The sequence below is a fragment of the Coturnix japonica genome, chromosome 6 (assembly GCF_001577835.2).
Source record: "Coturnix japonica isolate 7356 chromosome 6, Coturnix japonica 2.1, whole genome shotgun sequence".
NCBI classification, from domain to species: Eukaryota; Metazoa; Chordata; class Aves; order Galliformes; family Phasianidae; genus Coturnix; species Coturnix japonica.
The window spans coordinates 24,807,853-24,825,180 of NC_029521.1; the positions used below are offsets into that span (position 1 = coordinate 24,807,853).

Below are 17,328 nucleotides of genomic sequence, written 5' to 3' on the forward strand. Positions count from 1 at the left end.
GTAGCACAATGGGTTTGCAACTAACCTCCAGAGGTGCTGAAAAGCACCAGAGAGACAGAGGCTGCTCCCAGGGTGACAGCCTGACCTTCATTACATGCTCAGGCCACGAAGCACAGAGCACGATGCCTATTTATCTCTACTATCGTACTGCAAAGTTGTCTCCAGAAGAATTAGATTTCGAGGAGGGAGAAATGCGACCTGCAAATCAAGACACTGGGATCACATGCTTCTCAAAAAACAACAATTAAAAAAATAATGCATCCAACAGACAAATATCAGTGCACTCCATTAGGTTCTTAGCTGACGAGCTGTGGTCACAGAAACAGAAGATCAAATAGCCACATGCTGGGTGGGCTAAAGCACCTATATTCTTCATAGCATTCATAAAAGCCTCCAAAAAGTTTCCAAAATATGCTTTAGCAAACTGTTCCTCCACTTTTCTGCATCTATAGGAAGTCAAGTTATGCAAACTGGATCTTCCCTGCTGCAAACACAGCTAATCTCATTCTGTGCTTCCTGGTACAGTGCAGAACATCTCTATTTGACAACCCCTTACACACCTGATGGTTGACTAAATCCCTCACTTATCTCCACTCTTCTGGATTAAGTCAGTCTAATTCTGTTAATATTTCTTCAAAAGTCTTCTCACTTGCTATTATCACTGCCTTCTACTGGTTTTCTTCATGTTTATCAGCATCCTTTCTGAAATGTGATATCGAAAACAGCAGGTGATGCCCAGCTTAGGTCACTTCAGTAACAAAGAACCATCTCCCCTGCTGTACACATATCCTGCTAATGCACCCCAGAATAAGAATAGATTTTTTTCTGCAGCAGTTTCATAACATCGATTTCTATTTATATTGTTAAAAGTATCATTATTCTCCATAAGCTTTTCTGGAGTACAGTTAGTTATTTTCCATCTCTTATCTGTGCAAGTCCAACATTCCAGATTTGTATTCGTTGAAGTTCAGCTGCACGATTTCAAATCACACCACTGATTTATCAGGACCATTCTGAATTCAGATATTGCTCGGCAGGAGAAAGACATAATGTTCATAAGCCCTGGGTTACCACAGACTTTTAAGGCACACTCCATATCCCATCACATAAGTCAACTTTATAAAAACAATATTAGAGAGATTGAGGCCAGGAGAGAACACTCACTTGAAGTAATCTATCTGAAAAGCTATCAAGAAGCAGAGCCGCCTTATCTGAAGCACACAAGAAGCCTGCACAGCATGTGCCAGCATCTAAAGAAAGAGTACCAGCTACTATGATGCCAACAGAATGTGGACTTTTCTCTCTTACATCATCACTTGCCAGACTCAACATTGCTTAGCTCTGGACACTTTACACTCATACAGCAAGATTACGATCCTATGGCCACTGGTCATATCAAATATATAAATGTACAGGGAGCTCCTGGGAGCACCACTAGCAGGTAGGACGAAGATTAAAATATTAATTCATTTTTCAATTTGCATTCTTCCTTCTTTCCCTCTAGGTAACAACAGGGACTGGTGATAAAGAAACTTCAGGGAGATCTTGGTACTAAGCAAGGAAAATGGCCATGTGGCACAAAACAACACCTGTGAACATGGGTGTTGTATTCTAGTTTTCCTACTATAACACCCCAAGAAAGCCCTACTGATGTAAGCATGACGATGTGTTGGATCTTAGAGTGGATTTATTCAAATGCGTATGCTACAGCCAGTATTTTATAATCGGACCTTCTATATCAGGTCAGTAAAGCCAAATCCTCTGAAGAACAGCATACCTGCTTGTGATTCCTCACTTAACCATGTGGATCCCTAACCCTGCAAAGATAGGCACATTACACACAGACCTTTTCCACAGTAACCCCATATTTCACAGGGTCTCTGTACATTAGAAATGTCCCCGCAATGCTCCCTGGCACACCACTTTTCGGCTTTCACGTACTCTGAAGCCCCCACCCTACCTCCTCATTCTCTCAATTTCCTTCTGTCTTCCTTTATACCCATCTGATCCAACACAAGCAGCCACTCTCACAAGCATTGCTTTAAATTAAGACTGTTATATAAACAGTTACTAAACTCATGCGGGAGGTCGGTTAGATAATATGACACATATCTCCTTTTCCTCAGGTGTATGCCACTGCTGAATCAAACAGAATTCAGGCTGGAGAACAAGACGAAAGGCTATACATGGAATCAAGTACGACGACAGAAGACAGAATCTCAGACAAGAAGCAACATCATACAGCTCTGAGTCAACTTTCTCTTTGAAATTCCCCTGCTATTTTGCAACTAGCTTTGAACTTAGCTTGTCTAGAATACTGACATTTTTCCACAGCCTTCTTTGTACGTCAGTCCTGCTTCCAGAGACTCCCAGCCACACGCTTAAGTAGGTCTTCTGGGCTAGCACAGGTCTGGCTGCAAAAAAACCACCATGCTGGCAGCTCCCTCTGGGGAGCAGCCCCTCTCCATCTGTCTTGGAATCAGGAGTGAAGGCCGGTCAGCAAATTTTGCTGGCCAAATGAAACCCAAGACTCCCATTCTGCATTTACCTTACAGTGATTTGAAATGTCTTTTGACTTTTAAGTTTTCCTCAGTCTTAAACTACCCCTAACTGTCTACATTACACCACCATTTAACTTGTGTGAAGCTCCAGCCTTCCCCTTATGAAACCAACGTTATCATGATGACTGATAAGCATAAGCATATCACAGGTTAAATCCCTGAGAATCCAAAGACTCAATTCCTGAATACTAAATAGCTTTGCACTTGTGAGAAGATTCCTGACCTTCCAAAACCCTAAGAAATGGGCCTCTCCTGGTGGTTATAATTCCACTTACAAGGAGCAAGCAATATACTAGTTGAGTCTCCAAATGACTTGGATGGGGTGACTTCTAATCTCTGTTTGTAAAGCCAAATACAGACAGCAAGCTGTCTTTCAGGAACATATATAAGCTGCTAAATCTTCTGGTACTTGAAGCACCCTAATCCTCAAGCAGTCACATGGCCTAAGAAATGGCTTTGTGGTTTTCTATCTTAAAGTCACAATACAGCTTTTACAGCCAGGACCTTCTCATAAGCATTTCACTACTTCTGTTTCAAGCAGCTGATTGACTCCACTTACACTGCAACTTAAGCAAAGCTGAGGCGCCAGATACTTTGCAACTTCTCAGCTAGTGTTAGCCACACCACTGGGAAGCAGAACCATAACATCCATCATATTGAACAGTGGCACTCAAACTATAGGATAACAAAATAATGCTAACAGAACCTGCCTCACTATCTTTCTAAAAGCTCATAGACCAGTTAAGAATTGCACAACTGCATATTTCTAGAAAGATTTACATCCCATACAAATTAGAAAAAAAAAATTGCAGAAAAGATGGCTACAAACAGAGTATTTCTCTGGAGTCCCACATGGACTGACCATATACACAGCCACTGCTCCTTCAATTTCCTATTTTAAATTCACAAAAAATTATGATAACTCCTCAAGCATCTGTAGAAGCTTTCTCCAGAATGCCAGTGTGAAACACTGGAGGGAGGCAGGGCTGAATGATATCTGCTTTTTCAAATCACAGATATGACATATATTAATATACTTATATACTTAGGTCATATTTATATTATTAAATTAACAAGCAATAAGATGAGCAGGAAAAGAACTTTAAGCTTCTCTTCCAATTCAGAAATCAGGCAGCTTTGTTTGAAACTACTTTGCAGTAGGTTTAAAACTAAAGGGAATAGAGTTTCATAAAACCCTTTAGAAAGTTCTGGAACATACCACCATACAACATTGTGCTTTAAAAAGGTGTATTTCTAGCTCAGGTGTATTTCTAACTTCAGCAGATTAATGTCTCCTTCTTCCCTAGACAGTCACATAGAGAGAGACAAGACTGCATCCACTTTTTCTACTACTCAGATTCTACCTCTAAAAAAAGAAATAAGTTCTTGTTCTCTCCTGCCAGTAACTAAAAATATTCCTGTACACCTGCTGTCACAAAGCATCATGCTGCTACACAAGAAAATAAAGCTAGCTGTAAAGCAATTGTATCTGTACACTGAACAAACATTATGCTCTGATGCCAGTCCTCACTTACCCAGATCCTCAGGACCACCAAATAAGCGCTCGCACAAGTAGTAGTCATCTGGATTCAAGTAGGGCAGCTGCTTCAGTAAGCTCTGCTTCGGAATGAGATACAGGACCTCTGCAATATCCCCATCTTCAATAATAGACATCCTTTTGACTGAATTTCTGTATTTCACTTTTTCCAGCACCAATTCTTTACTTTTAGTTGATCCACACAGCTTCCCAAAGCTGTTTAGGATGGGGAAAGATGGCATTTCTATTGGGAAGAAGTTACGGAAAGCAACCCGTAGTGCACAATCAGCCTACCACTGTGGCACACTGTCCTTATCAATCCTTCTCTTTTTCTCTTATCCAGCAAAGGGGATTAAGGAAGATATATTTTTAGTGATTATCTTCAAGAGATTATGACAGTATGTTTCATCAGGTGACCGCCATCTAAAACTATTGTAATCAGTTGCTACTCATCCCTGGGAATGTAAAAGTCTGAAGCAAAACCATAAAGAGTATTTGAAAATCAGATTAATATTCAGGACAGGAGAAAGAATTTAGCAGAGGTACGTAAGAGGATTAGTTGAAAAACAAACAAACAAACAAAAAACTCTCACTCAGATAAAAATCTTATTAGGGAAGAATCATCATCATAAGCTACAAATGCACATCTGTGCCTTTAATCTACCATGCCCCCATTTTGATGCCAGGTCTGCACGTGTGCTACGGACAAAAGATTACAGTAAAGGTAGAGCATGCTTGTCTCTGCTGGAATGTATAAAGGCTGCCTGACTCTACTTCATAAGCAGATTTCCTTGGAGAAATCCCGCCCGCAGCTTTCACTGACTATTACACACAAAAGCACTTAAGCTTTCCCCTAACTACTCACGACTGGCTCACCAGCTCTCTTCCCTTCCACTTTCCTGCATAGCTGACAGGAGAAGCTCTGCAGATACTGTGCCAACTCTTCCTGCTTTGCTTACAAGAAGTATTTACCTTAATCCAATTCCAGTGGCTTGCTAATCTAATCATCTAATGAATATTTCTTCCTCAGTAAAGGCAGAGTTAATCATCAACTGGGCACTGGAAAGTCACAGGAAATTCCAATGCAAAAGATAAAAGGGGATGAAAAAGTAAACCACATTCATCATGTAGAACAGGAAGTTACAGGTGGACCACAGACAAGTCCTTGCTCAGGGCCATCCTCAGATTCCTTATTTTGCTGCGTTCCCTGAGACAACAGTCAGCCCAGGCTGCCAATTCCCTTTAACAAACAGAAGTTGGTTATAGCTGCAAAATGGCTCGGTACAGTAATTGCACTGCTGCCTGGAAGGTTTTTGCTAAATCTGAAGGTGAATAAACTCTTCCTCTCAGACCCAGACAGAGTTCAAGCACTATGTACTGATGGGAACAAGCTTTGAAGAGAAGACCTCTTTATTTACTGTTTTAAAAAGAACAGACCACCTCACAAACTCAGCCTTTCCTCACCTACTATCACACTGTTTTTCTTTCCCATAAGGTGACTTGCTTTTCATTATATAATTACCAAGACTTTTCTGTCCCAAAATCACAGTTCCCTTTGGAACACAGCCATTCCCCATGCCTATATAACCAATACTGTGCGCAGTAGGACAAGGCCAGTATATGCCAACACACTGCACTCTGCTACTTCAGCTGAAGGTAGACAACCACTTAAAGCAGAGGGCTGACTCTCAGGAGAGTGCATCCTTGTCTCAGTAAAGGAGTACTGGCAAGGATGTCAATGGGCTACAGACATCTGACAAAAGCAATGCCAATTACCCAACCTCACCAAAGCTTCAAGGAGGACTTTGCCCTAGGTAGGTAGGTGAAGCAAGAGCACTGTTTGCCTGATGTAACCCTGCTGGCACTTTAATTCTCAGAGGGCCGGCAGGTGAGCTCTGCAGTAACTGTATCAAATCCAGCAACAGTTGTGACAGTTTGTTTACCTAAAACGTAGCAGAAAAGCCTGTCCTTCCTTGACTGCACAGACTTGAGAGACTGCCAGCTCTGCTCTAGCCATGTTGATTGCCACCTTTCAGCAATGCATACCTAGACAGACATTATGCCCACTAATGTAAAACGTACCAAACCGGTATGATCTGTTGTGTGGTGTTGTCAGAAGACACTGCGCTCCTTTCCCACAGTCACACACCATAAAAGACATATGAAGCCTCTACTGGTGCTTTTAACTATGTGTGGAGACATGTTTCTGTACATTTGTGTCCTGGATAGCACTGAATCATAACCCAGCCTCCCTCCACCATAAAAACTCAAGGGGTTAGTGGAGGGGCCATGGGTATACTTCAGTTTAGGCAAGCATGTCACCAATACAAACATTTGGCATAGTAACAACTGGGAATAAGGTCTCCTTTCTCAGAGGCTACTCTACTGATCTCCCCTTCCTGTCTGACTATTGCTGTCAGTGTCTGAGACAACATTGTGCATAAGGATTTGGCTTCAGCCAGAATAAAAAAGACAGTGGCAAGCTCCTACCGCTTACGTTAAGACCCTAAGATTAAATGGAAGAGATTGATTTCTAATGCCCTTGCTGAAGGGAAACAGAAGCATAAAGACACAACTTAGTGCTAATGTTTCTTGCAATACATTCTCAGGAGCCCCTGCACGCCCAAATCAGAAGTAGCACCGAGGAAATCTCAACAGCATCTGCCAAGTATTAAAACACTTGTAAATAACCACCAATTCAAAGCCATGCCTCCTCTGATCACCCAGTGCTGGGGCTTGAGCCTTCACTTAGAGCACAGCTGCATGTACCATCACTTTTCAGACTGACATTTCTCAAGGGACTGGATATGAGAAAGAAATTAGGCAAAGTAGTTACCGTAAATATTTGATCTCATTACTAGTTTTATAAATATTTTAATTATAAATGCTTCCTTCCATCTCTAGACCATTTCCTGTTCAGCCCTGCCTTACTTTGCCAAAACAACAGGCTGCCCCGTGGCAAAAACACACAACCAGGATTAGACTACTCTACTAATGCTACTAGAACAGAGGAAACAGCAAACTTTGACTGCAGTCAACAAATAAATTGCACAACAAATATCAAGCACCTGCCATAGAATTCTGCAGAAGAACAGCAAAGTTTAGAGATCAAGGGCTAAAACAGCTGAAGAGATGTCCCTCCCATCTGAGCAACAGAGTTAAGCCAGTCATTTAGCTCAGTAAAGACAGAAATGTGCTGTCCTTAATAGCTTTTGTCATCACAATTAAACTTCCTGCTGATAGATTGCAGAGTGATTTTATTCTTGTACTGAAAAACAAAAATACATCAGTCAATCATCCTAGTTCAGTAAAACCTACCTCCAAAAGAAAAAAATATATAAAAAGTAGAAACAGAAAATAAGGTAAAACAAAAAGAACTTTTCCTTTTTCCTCCTCATATCACTTCAGAGGATAACACACTTCTTACAGAGGTAGATAGCCCCAAATAACACTTTAAGATAAAGAAAACAGCAAGAGAGAAAGGAAAAGACCAAGTTCTCACACAAAAGGGAAACAAAAGCTTTCTTCTTCTTGTAAAATGACACCATGCATGGAGCTCAGTTTTCTACCTTTGGCACAGACAAATTACCTACTGAAAACTGCAGGGTAACAGACACTCAACTATTCACTATAAGCTCGACAAAACAGTTCCTTGACATAACGCACACCAAAAAAATCAACACGCACAACTTTTCTAGTTTACCTAAATGTCCAAAACAGGCAGTCATCTTCTGTGCATACTGACACAAGCCATTCTCGCTGTAGGGTTCCTCCCCAAGCACCTGTCCACTCATTGCTTCAGAAGGAGCTGCCTTTCTCTGCAGAACCAACCAACTACTGCCTGCTTGGGGCTGATAAGGCTACAGAGCTTTCTCTTCCAGTTTATCTCCATTAATAATTCAGACTGTATATAGAATTTGCTGAGCTCTGAGAACCGGCAGTGCAAAGCTACTTTGTGGCTTTTGAAGTAATCATGTTTTAGACCTTAAAAAGGTATCTCAGGTTATTCCAATAGTTTAAAGCTATTATTTTCAAAATGCAATAAAATCCATGCTCCTTCTTCATTATGTGAAATATGATTGGAACTGTGAGATTTTTAAAATACCCATCCAACTCACATTCAAAAATAGAATGACCACCATTAGTGAAAGGTGATAACACACTCCAGCAGCAGACTGCACTTCTAGTCCCTCATAAGTTACTGTGCATTCCCTCACAATGTCAGGGATGAAAAGCAATAAAAAAAGCCCACACATAAACATCACTTCCTGTCACTTCCTAACACAATGCATTTCAGAAGAAATGAGGCACCATGGCCACAAACAACAGTGTATTTCACCAGCTCCCTTGTTGGAGCATGAAGCCAATCTAATCACACTGCTATCTGCACCTGCCTAACATGAGCAGGCAATGAGAAATCCAAAAAGCAGCTCACCATGTACACTGGCAAAGAACACACTCACAATCCACATTGCTTCCACTGGAAAGCATGAGGAAGAGGTTATAACTCAACAATAAAACAAATGGTCAAAAGATGGGAATAAAACAAATTGGAACTGACTCAGCAATCCTCTGGGCCAACTGCAGCGATAGAGCTCATGTCCCCATCCCTCTTTTGCAAACATACCTGGATGTCAATTTAGCAACGAAACAAAAGCCTCTTAGTATTGTTTAGCACTACTTCAACTATTGCCTGTCTATAAAAGCATGAATATTTCTAAGAAACAACTCTGAGGTGTTGCTGTTTTTCATAGGTACCAGCTATGATGGATCCACGTATGAATTTTACATCCATAGACCTATGGTTCATTAGTTTCAATCAACAGGCTTACATATGACCTAGGTATGATCTATGAGATAATTAACACCAAAAATAAACAGAACAGCTCTGTAACGGCAATAATAGAATAGAGAGGCTAACTGAAAAGGGCTAAAGTAAGATCAAAGGTAAAATGATTGGTGTTATCAGAGCAACACAATTAAACACTAGTCTTCCACATGGGCTGCTAAGTCAAGATTTCCTCTTCACTGTTATTCTAACTGACATTTAACTAATAAATTAGACAATTCTTACCAAAAGACCTGTTTGTGCAGTACACACATACACATAATACGGTGCTGAAGAACTACTATGAAATCTATCAATCTATCTATATGTCTGTACCAAAGGATAGATGCAAGCCTGAACTCTGAAGATGAGGAAGCTGTTTGCATCATCTTTCACTACATCAAACTTGAAGTTTTTGAAAGTTTATCTAGGGATCTCCAAGGTAGTGCAATGCAGATTGGGTTACTATGTAGAAACAGCAAGATTTGCACACACAAGCTATTCTGTTAAACTAATTCAGAAACGAGAAAGCAAATATTAAGTTATTTATCAATTTGTTTTTGGTGTTCATTGCAAAATACATACAAAATGCTGCTTTATGCTCTATGTCTTCTGTACAATACACAGGCATGAAAAAAATGAAAAAGAAAACACAGTTCTATCTCGGACTTAACTAAGACCACATGGTGACAATTTCCTTTCCCAACTGATGACATTTGCAAAATCTTTCAGCTGAATTAAAGCATTGTGCTCAGCTTCCTGTTATCAACCCTGTATGATAACTTTCATGGCACATGAGCCTTAAATAACAAAAGACAAGCTTTGCAGAGCATTGTAAAGCTGGACAGACAGAGTAACAGGCTCTTGAGAAAGCTTTTCCCTTTGCTGTACATTCCAAAACTGAATCTGACTCACTTCCCTAAGCCCCAGCGTCCCCCAGGTTTATCCTTCAGTGAAGCAGTGTATGTTAAGATAACGCATACAAAAACAGAAAAACAATGCTCTCGAGATTAAATCTAATCAAGCTCTTTCTTGGAGAAGCCCACCATGTTCAATTATCAGCACTGAAACAGTATACCAAAAAAATAAAAAAAAAAAATCAATCATCAAATGAAATATTTACATGACATTAGGGGAAAAACATTGACAGTTAGCGAAGCACTGCCTATTACCTCTGAAAGCCTTAAAAATCCCAAATAAAAGGTACACATCCGCTGGAAATGAAAGAATGGTTGGCTCAAATCAATTTCATAACCGCTCAGTTTCTATATTGAACAAGCCACCATCACTAAGGACACTGCAAATAAATTATTTGTTTTAAGAAATCATCTGCAAAGCTGACGTACTCTTTTTACAACTCTGTGTAAAGAAAACAATAACTTCCTGTGTAGTTTATAAACTCACCAACTGAAACCCTTTAACAACCTGCTAAAAGGGTCAGAAAGGACTGAAAAGCAGAAGGTTGTCAATCTTCTGCAGAAAACTTGCATCTACTGACTTCCAGTAGAAAAACTGTTTCTCCTACCAGGCTGAAATGTAAAGCAGAGGCATGCAACTAAAATCCTCAATCTGTGATGCAAAACGGGCAGTCTCAGGAGGCAGAAAGCCGAGAGTTCATATATTCAAAACTGGAACTGGTGTGACAAAGGAACCAAAGTAAGAGGCATTTTTCTCTGAGGCTTCAAGTGCACGCTGTCCTGTCCACCATTCAGAAATGCACCTGCAATACTGGTTTATTTATTTCGTTATTGACAAAAGGGAATAGGTAAGATGTTACATTAAGGTAAGTACTGGTCCCTGACATCCATTTAGAGCATTTAATGTCACCACAGCTACCAGAGTATCTTCTTCCTCAATCTGTTATTCAAATTATCGATAACCAGTTTGACTAAGCAAAAAAGTAAGACTGACAAGCTGGAGTGCCAGCCTGTTATGTGAGAAGCATGCAGGCCCTGCTCTCCCACAGCCCTCCTGCTCATCCTTATGCCAGACCCACAGTCTGCCACCACTGCTCCCCTATGTTGCTCCCCGTCCCTAAAGGCACCTGGAGCAATGAGTACAGTAAAGATTGTAGTATACAGATTCCCTGATAACAGAAATTACAGAAGTAGCAGAGATAATAAAAACATTAGGAAGTATCTGGACAGCATTAAAAAAGGAGGTCACACAAAGCATAGCTGAGTGCTTTCCTTGATCTTAATTACCTTCCAATTTAATTACTACATTTCTTAATGATTTTCCAATAGATTACAGCCATTATTTAACACTAGAAGTGCTCATTTCCCTGGAGAACTCTCTTACCAGATAATGCAAACATAATATTTCTGCACATTTTCTCTGATCAGACAATTCCATTTTTAGTTAAGCCATTCTGCTCAAAATGAGCAACATCACTGGTACTCTGCTTGCTGGGACTAGAAGAGTGCAGATAATTGGGTTAAGACAAAAGGCACAATTTAACCAGGGCTATTTACCTTACTTTATCATTTCAAATGTTTATTTCTACTAGTCATGGGAAAAAAAAGTCTCCACCCTTGACTGCTTTCAGACATAAAACACCAGTGTGTGCACTTATGGATCAGCCTATTGCATTTTTGCAAGATAAGGTGGCTCAGCATCTTATTTTCTGGCAGAACAATTAAAGACAATTTTATTGATCCAAAACATCAAGAACACTGCAACAGACATTCTTAAAGCAGAAGTTATCTTCTTCACATAGAGGTTGAGTTGTCAGCTGTAATTGCTGACAGCTGATGCCATTTCGTAGGCAGGATGTGGTCAGAGCCATATGAAACACAAACATTAAAACTGCTGCGCCCCTAAGACTCTGTATATCAAGCAACTGACTCAGCAGCGCTATTCAAGCACTCATGTACCTCCAACCTTATAAATAATCCCCCGACTTTCCTGGGGCCATGCAGTATGCTTGAAGTTAAAGAGACGCCGCCTAAGCCACTCTAGGGAATAATTAACAAAGAGGATCCAGGCAGAAGCTGGCACGCCTTCAGATTTTCAGTAGGGAACTACTTGTGTTTTGTTTTAGTCCTCAATAGCATTTAGGTATTTTTATTCGGGCTGATTTCTGAGATGCAAATAAGTGCAGTGGGAAAAGAAAAAAAAAATCTAAATATTTAATTATTTTCTAATTATTTGTGGTCATTGCTGTGCAATGCTTCAGCCTGTAAAGAACCACTTAAAAGAAACAACCAAAATAAATTAAGGATTTGAAACTTCACTGTATTAGCTAAAGGTCCCAGGAGTTAGAAATGGTTCATTAAAATAGCACAGCATTGTATTTCATAAACAGTTTGCTTTTTCAGACAATAACAAAGGTAGCATCAAATGAGGGAAGGCACTGAAGACAAACTTAACTCCTTTAACCAGACTCTTTCCTTCACCTTATTTGAACTTTGACATTTTTCTTCCAGCTGAGAAGAAAAACTCTGTAACTCTCTCTCCACAACGCAGACTTCATAGTAACTGACAGAGAAATAAGTTGGGAAGGAAAGAGATCAAAGCTGTAACCCTGGCCTTCTTTCAACCCTCATATTCGTTTCCTGTATCTGTTTAAAGTGTGATGTGCCATAGGCATGACATCAAAGAAAACACCACTCTTCATTTCATTTACTAAAATTAACTGAGTGTCATCATAGTCTCTCTTCTGATTAGTCACGTGGTTACGGAAATATGCACGGCAAATTCACTCAAACATTGAACGCAGAACCCAAATTAGAGAAAAATAATCTTCTCTAAATTACTGCAGAGCTTCCTCAACACCTCTGCTGGAAACTTCCCACGCTCTTTAAGCCACAGATCTACTGCAGGTACTGAACCAGTAGACCATCACAAACAGCTTTAAATATGAGGGGATGCTCCGAAATAATGCCTCCTATGGAGGATTTTGTTCATCACTTGTGAACACGCATATTGATATTGGTGATGACTGTGTTGAAAAACAGTAAAACAGTGTTTTGTAGCTGAGAATTTGCACTGCGAACTTGCTCTATCAAACAGTATGATTGTGCTTTGTGTATTTGTTGCAGTTTCCATGCAAATAAGTAGGAGGCATTACTTTTAGAGCAATGTACGTATGTCTGTTACTGCAAGCAACTCCCAGAGTTTCCAACACCACAGCCCTATTTGGAACACAGCATAATTCTAAGAAGACAACATTTGCAGTCATACTGCCCTCCACTAACTCCAGCAAAGCACTGAAAGGGATTCACTCCCTCTTTCTGCTACAAAGGTTAATTTAGTTAATTAACAGGAGCTGCTGCAAAGTTTTTGTCTAGGTCTATCAAAAAACAAAACTATGAATAGAGGTTACCTCTCATTATAACGGAAAGTGTGGCCCTGTCTGGGGATGCCAGAAATGACATCAGATCAGATCATCCACTGCCAACACTCCTCCTAAAAGCAGCTTTAAATACGCTGTGTTGACTAATCTTTGCTTTGTAATTAAATAAATCCTGCAGCACCGCTGAACCCTTCCTCTTATGGTCAGCACTATCTTCTGGTTAACAAATCAGCTGTGCACACACACAAGTGATCAAGCCATGTTGAAAATGGAAAAACTGTCAGGTAAGCACAATGAAGGCCCCATCAGCTGCTGCCTTATCAACAGGCCCACGCTCTGTGCCAGCAGCCACGAGGCCTGGGCACTTCTGAAAGTATGCTGATAGGGAAGGGAAAAGAGCTGGAATTTACTCCAATTTATTCAAGATATGAAATGATGTGTAACATAAAACATAACTATTTGCACTTGGCAAACTGAGGTTTTGGTTCTCCTGAGTGAGATGATGAGGATGGCCTCACTTCATTTTTTTATTTAAACCAACACAGTTAAGAGGAATCATTGCTGAAATTAGATTTGTAATCTGGCACCAAGAGAAAAAGCAACAGTCACAGAAAGATACTAAACTTCCAGGACATTAAAACAGAGAAATGTGGCCCTGACCTGAAGACAGATACAGCCTGTTTGATCTTCAGCAATGCTGTCCAACACAGCACAGCATTTCCCTGACATTTACAACACTGTGCAGCCATGCCTATAAACTATAGGGAGAGTTATTCAAAGAAAGTACTAAAGCAAGAGTCTTGATCCTACAATGGAAGTGCAGGGCATTTGGCATCTAGCAAGCTTAACATTTTGAAACAAAAGATTGGAAATAAAGCCTTACAATATTGAGAAAACTGTACTAATGGTATTACAAACTACAGGAAAGGTGCATGAGTTAACTGGAACAGCTACAAAGAATTTAAGACCACAATGCTGATTGTCCGATTAATATGTACCCTGTTATATTTGCAACAATGATTTGGGGCAGTATTTCTATAGCAGTGAGCTCTTGATCTTATCCTGCCATTGCTTGACTGTATGCCATCTACTGAGGTCTGTTGTTTGCTTTTTTCTGGCAGTTAAGGTCACATAAGTCTTGGGCCACTAAAAAAACCAACATAACACAGTTGTTCCAGCAAGTTAACTCTCATCAAAAGGGTTTATTAAAAAAAGAAAACCAAAACAACAACCCTATAATTAAAACTCATTTTAAAGTCAGGATGGCCCTTGTCATCTTTGAGAGACAATCCACTGCTGCATTCTTGCTCATCATCACAGATTATCTATACTTCCTAGTGTTTACAATACGCTACACATGGCATCTAGACAGTTACCCCACAATGGGAGGTCTAATCCTTCAGTTCACATAGAGTGCAACCAACTATTAAGAGCACATATCTGAGTTTTCTGTTTGTTTTGGTGTGGGTTTTGTGCTTTTTGTTTTTGCAGACACTCCCTTAGTTTAGCACAGAGCTTGGTTTATTTGTGTTGATGTTACCAACATTACCACCGTGGTACTCATTCAATAGACAGATTTTTCACTGACAAGTATTAGTGACAAAAGACCTCCTAACCCTGTATAAACTTTTCAAATTCAGTTTCATCACTCCTTCTGCTATTTACACTCTACATGTCTTGCTTTGCTACAGGAATAATTCTGCAACTGAGAATAGCAAGAAAACAAGAACATCTACTAAAGAAAGTAAGCACGTCAGCCAACCTGTCAGGCTGTGCTAATGAAAACTGATTGATCAAGCACTTCAAGCAGTACTGAGCAATATTTTCAGTTGAATCAGTTAAAACTGTGCTGACCAGCACAAGATTTATAGTAGAGAACCTTATGTTATAAACATATGTTGTGCATAGTTTCCAACTGAAACTAGCTGGCAGCTTCCAGTTATTTCATTTTTATCTATGAATGAACTAAAAGATAACCTATTGCTTTGGGTGTTTTTATTGATTTCCCACACACACGCTTAGTCTTCCTAAAGAATCCAAACCATTCCAGCTAATCCCAGGATTAATCAAAATCATAGATGCAATTAATTAATTATTCAATAATAATAATAATAATCAGTTCTCCAGCTGTTTAATGGATTACGATCAGAGCAATGTCAGGCCTTCCAACTCAAAATAGACATCTGGCAAAACGAATTAAAGCAAAACAAAACATGTCTTCATTGAAATGACCAATGCGTATCTCAAAAAGCTTCTCTCTCTGTGTCCAATGGACTCTCAACTTCCTCATAATGCTAGGCAACAGAAAGCACCAATACTTAGAGCAGCAGGGAGAAGTCATCCATCTTCTCTGCTGTGCATTATCAGTGTGGTAGTCAGGACCTTATCTGCTAGGACCTCAAAAGGGAGAAAAGATTTCTGAATTTACACAAGAGGTTGTCCACAATAGCCAGTGCAGGCAGAAATAGAGTATGCTCTATTCTTCATGCATCTGCTCAGGAAGTGGAGAATGATATATTCAGCCTAACCTCGCTAGAGTGAATCCCCACTGGCCTTGGACAGATGCTCATTGCATCAGTACGTTCACACAATGACATGGCAGTTTTCCACATCACAGCGACACAGAAACAGCCAATTTTAACCAAGTGCTATCAACTTACACTTCTGTAGGGATAAATTCTTGTAATCAATCCAAAATAGAATTTAGAAATAAAATTGCACAGAAATAATGAGGAAAAAACAATTTTGCACATTTAACACTGTAAACATTAAGAGACAAAACAGCAATAGAACAGTTACATCTAACTCAATGTTGGATTATGTGTTTAGCCTACAGAGACTAATTAGCAACGGAAAACGTTTCCTTTTGTTGTTAGAAACAGTTGTTATAAACAGGTACAGAGTTTGGACATTTTGTATTTTTTAACTATTTTTTCTTTCCTGTAGACAGTAGTTTTCAGAGCTATACACAAAGTATGTCTGCCAGTACCTTTTTAAGCTCCACACCCACAAAGACAAATGACATCTCTGTGAGAGGTTATTTTAAAGAAACAAATATTGGATTAGACAACATGAAATAAAAAAAAAAAAAAAGTAGACTTTTACTTCTTCCAGCTCTTATCTCTGAAGTCAGATGGGGTCCTGGGAGGTTTGTGAATCTGTCCAAGCATAACAGAGTAAGCAACTACCCACACTCCAGTTACTAACAAAGTTAAATACATCTTTTTATAATAATGCTTCTTCCCTCAACTTTTTCTAAGACTCTGGTATTAAAAAAGAGAAATGACTAAGATATGGGTTAAGATTTGCAGCCTCTTGGATGCAGAGCATTTACTTTGTATCTCTTGGTTGTAAATTACCACCAAAAGTGTGCTCAATGTCCTTTTGGTGTTCAGAAGAAAATCTCCTCCTCGATCCCTGCAGGTTGCTGCATGTCAGCAGTCTGTGCTGTTCCATCCTACCTGTAGATCCTTTTAACAAGGAAAAAGCTCTGCTTACCGCCTGTCCTCTGCAGAAGCAAACAGGAGTGACAGACAGTTGCAGGACAACCAAGAACTCATAGGTGTGCTTAGTCAGTAAGTCACAGATTGTACAGTAATGTTTCCTCGTTTCCTTTCCAAAGCAAGTTGCCTCAATAGCACAGATCAAGTTATCAGCTTTTCATTCAAAGCATTAATTAATAATACTTTGAATTTTTATGCCACCTTCCGCTACAAAAGAGCATTAGAGCCTCTTTATTCAAAACCTGCAATAACATGCTGTCATCATCTTTACCTAGAAGGCAGAAAAACTGCAAAACAGAAGTGCAGACCTTCCCACAAACACACACGTGGGATCAGAGCTCAACAAGTCTGTTTTATTCCATCAAGTTCACTCCTCACACTGAAAAATCCACTCCAGGAGAGAAGCACACAAGCGCATGCACACGTTGTTCAGCCACGTAACAAAGTCCACTGTTCATAAAATACACCAAACTAGGAGGTGTTCAACCGCTCAACCAGTAAAGAAAAAGAACAAGATTACCAAAAAGCATGCAAATTTCAGTCCAACAGATCTGCTTTCCTCCTAAAAGCCAGCAACCAATGTACTGTCAATGTTTTAACCT

General features: G+C 39.8%; 1 protein-coding gene across 2 annotated transcripts in view; it reads right to left on the reverse strand.

Moving 5' to 3' along the window:
* Nucleotides 1-17,328, reverse strand: part of ABLIM1 (actin binding LIM protein 1) — a 166,941-nt gene that overhangs the window by 108,273 nt on the left and 41,340 nt on the right. The window lies entirely within an intron of this gene.